This window comes from Dipodomys merriami, unplaced genomic scaffold (genome assembly GCF_024711535.1).
Source record: "Dipodomys merriami isolate MVZ:Mamm:240054 unplaced genomic scaffold, mDipMer1.0.p SCAF_16, whole genome shotgun sequence".
In the NCBI taxonomy this organism is placed as follows: Eukaryota; Metazoa; Chordata; class Mammalia; order Rodentia; family Heteromyidae; genus Dipodomys; species Dipodomys merriami.
This window is the reverse complement of record NW_027202937.1, coordinates 20,257,466-20,265,716: the sequence shown is the minus strand read 5'-3', so window position 1 is coordinate 20,265,716 and position 8,251 is coordinate 20,257,466. Positions and strand designations below refer to the sequence as shown.

The following is an 8,251-nucleotide window of genomic DNA, read 5'->3' as shown; positions in this document are numbered from 1 at the left end:
CAGTTTTTTTTTAAGCTTTTGTTCAAAAGGTCTTTATTTTGAAAAATATTCTCTCTAGATTTAAGGCTCCAGGTTGATCATCTGTTTTCTTAGACCATCTTAAAGTTAATCCTTTTGAAATAAACATGTCCAGAATTGTGACTTTCTTTTTCTCTCTATTAATAATTATGTTGAGATTTTATTCTCTTGAAACTTGCAATTTCAAATAAATAAATAAATAGATAAGTAAATAAAGTTGTTCCATTGTATTCTTTCTGGCATTGTTTCTAACAAGTCTGTTGTCACTCTTCATCTTATCCTTCATAGATAATGCTCATTTTTCTTGGCTCACTTTTAAATGTTCCTCTTTTTTACTGTTTTGAAATAAATTGATTGTAACAAGTGTCAATCATTTTCTTCATCTTCTTTGTGCTTGGAATTTGTTGAGATTTTTCAAGTTGTACATTTGTAATAGTAGTTGTTGTTCTTTTGGGATATGACCTTTATTGAGCTTATCCACTGGAGTGGAAATAATGTCTGTACAAAACCAAATGTTGTTACTATAACTTCTGCATCACAATTAAAATCCAAACAGTTTTTTAAAAACAGTTAACTCAATCAAAACCCACTACTTCAGAATCAATAGCTTCTTTGAAGCCACAGTAACACTTAAATATGGTTAAGACTCGAATGCAGAAATTTGGTTGGTTGGAAAGCTAATTAAACTTTCAACCTGCTCAAATAGAATTACAAAAAGGCAAAATTGTGTTTTTTCACAGAGATACAGTCCACTGGAATCACCAACACTGGACAGCTGTTAAGAGTATTTAGAGTCTTGAGATAACAAGGAATCCAGGCATCCTTTAGACAGTCTTCTGTTGTCCTTTCTTCCCAATAAGAGACTTGTGGATGTGGGGGATGACACCACCACCAGCAATGGTAGCCTTGATGAGAGAGTCCAATTCTTCATCTCCACGAATAGCAAGTTGCAAGTGACGAGGGGTAATACGCTTTACCTTTAAATCTTTTGATGCATTTCTTGCCAATTCAAGTACCTCAGCGATGAGGTATTCCAGGATGGCTGTGCTGTACACAGCGGGGGTCCCTCCTACACGTCCAAGGCTGGTTGTCCTAGATTTCAGGTGTCGATGAATACGGCCAACTGGGAACTGCAAGCCGGCTCTTTGCGAGCGGGAAACCACCTTTGTCTTGGCCTTTCCGGAGTACTTCCCAGCCTTACCACCAGCTATCTCGAATTCTGCTGAAGCTCACGCAAGCAAGGCAGAGAAAAGGCTAGTCGGATGCATGGCGAGGCCTCGGACACCTACTCGGTCGTCGCACCGTGATTCAAACTGCGCTGTAGTTGTTTTTTTAAATCAAATGTAGGCATCATCTGTTGAACAATTTCTCCTCCTTTCTGATAGTACTAGGACTGAATGGAAACATGTTAGGATAGTTGGGCAGCCTCACAATTTCTTCATGTTCTTATTACATTTTCCATCTTGGATAGTTTCTATTGTTATTTATTCAAGTTCAATTTCTTCTATAATATCTAACCTTATACTATCCCACTTTCCATTATAGATATGCTATTTCTTTGTCTATTGAAATTCGTCTTGATTCATTTGTATACATTTAGCATTTTTCCTTAGAGCACATTTTCTTTCCTTTATCTTTTAGAATGTATGGATTACAATTGCTGTTTTATCATCTTTTCTACTCATTCTATTATCTGTGCCATTTCTGGGTGTGCATGTACTGTGTATTTTTCCTCATTATTATGTGTTGTTCCCCTCCCCCTCTTCTTTGAATGTCGACTAAGTTTTGGCTAACTGCCAGATAGTGTAAATCTTTTTTTAAATCCAATTTTATTGTCAAGGTGATTTACAGAGGAGTTACAATTACATATGTAAAGCAATGCGTACACTTCTTGTTGAACAGATAGTGTAAATATTGTTTTATGATTTTATATTCCTCTTTCTTTCTCTTTCTTCCTCTCTTCCTCCCTCTCCTTCCCTCCTCGCCTCTCCATCTGCCCTTCTGCCCCCAGCACTGGATCTTGAAGTAAAAAACCTAATGCTTGCTTGGCTTGTCTGCTAGGCTTGTGTCATTCCTTTAGCCCAAGTTTTCCTTTAACTTCAATTTTTATAATTATTATTAAGATATTGTAAAGAGGAGGTAGCATTTCATAAGTCAGGTAATATGCACATTTCTTTTTTTTTTTTGACAATGTCAAACCATCCTTTGCTTTAGTTTCCCCCCTCCCATTCCTGCCCATAAGTTACATAGGTCATTTTCCACATAGTGAATACTGACTAGCATGATTGTATTTGTTGACCCTTCCACCTGCCTTTTACAGCATAGGTTTTTGTTGGTTGTTTTTTGGAAATGGAGTCTAGTAATCTTTTCTGCTCAGGCTGGCTTTGAACTGTGCTCCTCTGTATCTCAATCTCCTTAGTAGCTAAGAATGCATATGTGAGCCACTTGCAACCTGGCTACTTTTACTTTTAGCTTTTCTTATTTCCTTAAATATTTGGGGGTTCTGGGATTCATCTAATTTACATGAAAATAATTTGATCTTTTTAAAAAGTAAATTAGGTTCATTTTTTTTTGAGTTTTTAAGGAAATAATTCTTCATAGCGATTTGAGAAAGTATGAGGACATAGGAACCTATATTAGTAGCTTAGGATTTTGAGCTCTGCTGTTAAATCTCATAAATCAAAACCTTCATCCTGACATCAATGGAATGTCCTTTGCCTCTGTTCAACTATGACCCTACTCAATGTAGAATCAAGTTCCCTTATCAAAGACTCCACCAAGATCTAAAAGGCCATTTACACAAATTCCTAATTTTCTATTTTTTTAAATTTGAGTGTTTCATTTTTGTTGTTGTCAGTCATAGTTGTTGAACTCAGGGCCTGGGTGCTGTCCCTGTGCTTTTATATTCAAGGCTAGCACCTTACCATTTTGAGCCACAGCACCACTTCCAGTTTTCTGGTGGTTAATTGTAGTTAAGAGTCTCAAGGACTTTCCTGCTCAATCTGGCTTTGAACTGCAATCCTCAGATCTCAGCCTCCTGAGTAGCTAAGATTACAGGTGTGAACTACTGGCTCCTGGCTTTATTTGAGTCTTTGGATATATTAAAGTATACAAAGATAGCATTTTAAAACAATTTGAAACTCTCATTGTTATGTTTTTTAAAGAAGTTCATTTTATATGTTCATAAGAGTAAAAAGTGGAATGTTATCAGAAATTACTATTAGTCTTGACTTTCATCTGAACAGTACTGGGGACTTACCACTAGCCCGGAAGCTGGCATTTATATTGATGTTAAATTTTTATCATGTATGGGAGGACATTTCCATCAAATACTTTCTTAGCATCTGCTGAGACAAAAATATTGTCTTTACTTATTAGTCATTACTTTTTCTTTGGCCATATTAGGGTTTGAACTTGTCCAAAACTCAAAAGCAACCAGGCTGACTGATTATGGATTGAAGCCTCCAAAACAGAGATCTAAAATAATTATTTTCATATTATTATCCAATTATCTCAGGCATTTGGTGTAGTAACAGAAAGCTAATACATACAGTGACACACTTTAACATGATATCACTGTTGTTATTATTCCTTATATACAAATAAAGCAAATGCAACACTAAAATGTGTACTTTTCCCCATCTTTATTCTGTGGTTGGTCATTGAGGGGTTGGAAAGTTGGGACTGAAATTTTTATTCCCTAAGTTTCAGATTTGGGACAAATATCTATCATTGTCTCTCAAAATAAGATGCTAGAGCGTCCCTTCTTGGTATGTAAACCTTGATTGGTCATTTTTGTGATATGTTCTCTTTTATGTCATACTTGATGACTACACATCAAGGGTAACTTGAAGGCTGAGTGCAATGTTGTGCATCTGTAATCCCAGCTCTTAGGAGGTTGAGGAAAGAAGATTATGGTGTTTTAGTCAGTGTGGGCTACATAGTAAGACAGTTTCCAGAAGAAAAAAAAAGGAAACAAAATGAAAAAAATCTCTGTGGCTTATATTTTAAGTGACATTTAACATAGCACTTAACATTGAACATAGCAAATATACATCCTTTTCTGACCAACTATCACCAATGCCCCTTTATAACACAAAACACCCATTAATAACTAGCTGAGATGTCTTTCTTGACTTCAAATATTTTTTTAATGCCCTGAGGATTTCCCTTGACAAGAAGACCATTCAACAAAAATATCCTTGTCTTGGTGAATACCTGTAGCCAAAGAATAAAGTCCATATTAAGAGGAGCATTGTTACCAATATCCTTTCAGGTATATTTTGTAGACTGAAGTACAGATGAAGACCAGGAAAGGCTGGGAGGCATAAGCAATGAACACATTCTGTTTTTGGCTCAGGATACTTTAAATCCAACAAGGGCAAGATTTTTCTTCTAATCAGAAGTCTTTCTACTCATCTTTGTGGGCAAGAGGAATCTACCAAATAACAAAAAAAGCTTTCTATATTAAATGAAAGTAGAGTTATGACTGAAGAACAATGGAAGAAAGCATTTTCTTTGAAGTAGTCTTGGTATTTATGTTCTTTGCAAGTCTACTTGATTATCCAGATACATATGAATTAATTTCTGTACCCTTTTCTTAATAGTGCATTAACAATTAAATTGAAACTGGGCACTGGTGGCTCATGTCTGCAATCCTGCTTACTCAGGAGGCTGAGATCTAAGAATTGACGTCTGAAGTCAGCATGGGCAACAAAGTCTGTGAGACCCTTATCCTCAATAAACTACCAAAAAAAATGCTGCAAGTGGAGCTGTGTCTCAAGTGGTAGAGTACTAGTCATGAACAAAAATGCTCAGGGACAACAACCACATCCTGAGTTAAAGCTGGGAGCGGAGCTGTGGCAGGTGATAGAGCTCCAGCTTTGAGTAAAACTGATCAGAGATAGTGCTCAGGCTCTGAGTTCAAGCCCCATGAATGACTAGCACAATAAATAAATAAACAAACAAAATTAAGTGGGAAACCCATGTGGAGGGTGCTTTTCTTGAGTTATGAAAGCAAAACTTTCCTAATTTGCTGGTAAGTTGCAGTAGATATTCCTACAATAATGTGTTTTGAACCACCTACTAAATAATTCCTTGGCTTTGCATTAGGGTTTATGTTTAGAATACACGGGGAAAATCCCTGAAACCTTGTCACAGATAAAACAATCATACTACTAGTAGAGTTTTTGCACTTCCATCCATTGAACATAAACTTTCTAGTATTATTCAACCCTCAATCATGCTCGTTTGTTAAAAAATGTATCAAATCAACTTGCCCACTGGTTTCAATCTCCATGCATCTTTCATCTCCACAGCATGATTTTTCAAAAAGTAGGGAGGATTGTCTTTTGTGATGGTCGCAACTCTGAAATGTTCCGTAGGAAGGAATTATTGATTGCAGTGTGTCATGCAGGGACCACTAGGTTAGGACTCAATGTCTGGTTTCCCTGGAAGTTCCTTTCATCTATTCTCATTTAATGTCATGATGCTCCCTCCACTCCCAGCCCCATGAACACTACAGCCAGAGGTGGCTACACTTTCAGCCTCTCTTCCTGATACACACACCCCTGGAGGAAAAAAAAAAAGAAAGAAAGAAATGCTGTACAAATGGGTTAACCTCTGAGTTTGTTCTGAGAGAACAAAAGTTTACAATTGTCATGGCAAAAATGAAGAAGTATGGTAGAGATTGAACACTGGGTGCTTAGAGTTAAGCGTTACCGCCCCCAGTCTAATGGGTAATAGAGTCATTAATTCTGCTGATTAACTTGGCCTTGGGGTTCATGGAAATGACATCCACCTCTCTCTCTCTTTTTTTAAGCTCAAACTGTGGAACAAGGGAGCATAAAAAACCCAAGCTAATTAGAGAGAAATCAGGAGAAAAGAAGCAGAGAGAAAAGAAAGACAGTTTGAGCATTAATGAGACTTGTTTGGGGAAGAGAATGTGACAGGCTCTTCAAAAGTATTATTGTCAAATGTGTCACTGTTTCCTAGATGGCGTGAGCTACCTTTGAGCTTCATGCTGCTAGTTAATGATTTCAAACTATAAAAAGATTGAAAAGGTAAAAGGGAAAAATGTCAGACTCAACTGGATTTTAATGAGCTTATTATTATTATTATTATTTTTCCAGGGCAAATAGCACTGGTAAAGCAGAGAAAGTTTGCATTCTTTCTATCCTTTGCTCTGTGGATTTCCGTTTCTTTTTGAGGTACAGTTGGCAAAGGAACAGAGCAAGAAGGATAACATAGGTCTAAACTCAAAGGTCTGGGGCATGTTACTTTCCTAAGAGGAGGATGGGTGGATGTGGGCACAGCCCAGGGGTTTGGATGACAACAATAAGGAGAGATTGATGGAGAGGACAGGCAATAGCGCTTGTTTGTTTTTTGGTGACGTGCTGAGAGGAAGCCATCTTCACACTGTGAGATGTAACAAAGAAATCCAAAGTGATTATGCAGGTTCATTTGTCAGCATCACTGCTCCAGAGATTGCTGTGTGCACCAAAGAGATGACAAGCCATTTATGGCTGATGGCTGGTTATTAGTCGCATTATAAAAAACATTACAGCAGAGTAGGATCTATAGACCAGGGAGACAATAGCTTTCTGGGCTCCAAACTCAGCAGGGTAGCCTTGTCATTAAATTTGGTAGTGCCAGTTTAATTTTTTTTCCAAAATAAAAAATAAAGTTAGAAGAAACTTTAAAAATGAATTCTGTAACCTCATTTTTACCTTAATAGGAACTGTCAGGATTTTACTCCCCGGGCTCTTAAGTTATGTGTTAGTAGGCCAAGCACATAGAGAAGACTTACACGTTTTTCAGAAGAATTCAATGCTGGTGAGAAAAATCAGAACCAAATTTCAATTCTGTTTTAGATGATATTCTTGTCGTCCTTGAGACATTAAATTCTGATTACAATATCTAGAAATGAACTGCTCATGAGATAACCAAGGTCAAACCAACAGCCTTATTAATGAATTTCTGATGAATTCTTTCTTTTTTGGGGGGAAATAAGACACCTAGTTTGCTAATTTGAAAGTCCATAACTCAATGTAAAGCAAAGAAGGTGCATATGGAATATGAAGCCTTTCATGCTCCTTCTGAAGTTTGGCATCCACTTATGCAAACAACTTACAGTGTGCTTCTATGTGAACTTACCACATACCTTCCTTCTACCTGTAGGCATACAATAAGCGACATAAAATAACTTCCTGAAAAAGATCATGAAGTAGGATGTGGTTTACAAAAGATATTTCTATTAAAAAAAATCTCATCCAATGTTGTTTCTGAACAACAGTGAACAATAATTAATTCTCAGATCAATGTTAGAAATTAGTAAAGAATTTTTCTTGGAGTATGTGGAGACATTTTAATTAAACTTAGAAAAAGTTGTAGTCATTATTTAACTAAGAGGAGAAGAATGGAAATACATTCCAGAACTTCTCTGATTTCTCCTCAAGACTGTATATGGTTTCTCTCTCCCTCTTTTCCCTCCCTCCCTCCCTCCCTCCCTCCCTCCCTCCCTCCCTCCCTCCCTCCCTCCCTTCCTTCCTTCCTTCCTTCCTTCCTTCCTTCCTTCCTTCCTTCCTTCCTTCCTTTCTTCTTCCTTCCTTCCTTCCTTCTTGCCTTCCAGACTAGGGATTAAACTCAGAGCCCCATGCTTGCTATGTACCACTCAATGCTTGCTATGTACCACTCAGGGCGTGTTCCCAATCCTTTTGTTTGGTATTTTGTTTATGAAAGAGAGCCTCTCTAATTCCTCACCAGGTTCTAACCAGCGTCATTTTTGCATATGTTGCTCTCAAGATCCACACATCTGAAAAGTCAATATTATTCACTTGGTAGTAAAATGCTTGATCTCTGACTTGCAAGAAAAATAGCAAGTGTCCTCCACTCCCCATGGCTAACAGAGATTTGAAAATACTTAAATGCTTTTGAATAACATAACAGAATTAGCACCTGCAATTAAACTGTATGTGTTTACTGAGGCTTGGCATAAAGTTCTATATGAAACAAAAAGGATATTTTCACAGACGTTATTGGAGGAAATGAGAACTGGTTCCAGCTGGAAATGGGATTTTCTTGGGGAGCACAGGTTCCCTGACTGCTCACTGAGTATTATGGCATCATTATTATTCCTTAGTTGAGGAATTTCCTGTTTTAGAAGCCTTTTCTGATTCCTAGGAGCCATATTAAACATCTCTCTTCTGTGCTTTTCTGCTATTGCACTTGGAAT

At 37.3% G+C, this 8,251-nt stretch overlaps 1 pseudogene; it reads right to left on the bottom strand.

Annotated features, from left to right (window-relative positions):
- Positions 1-469: 469 nt before the first annotated feature.
- LOC138827706 (histone H2A.Z pseudogene) lies at positions 470-7,916 on the bottom strand (annotated as a pseudogene).
- Between the last annotated feature and the right edge of the window lie 335 nt (positions 7,917-8,251).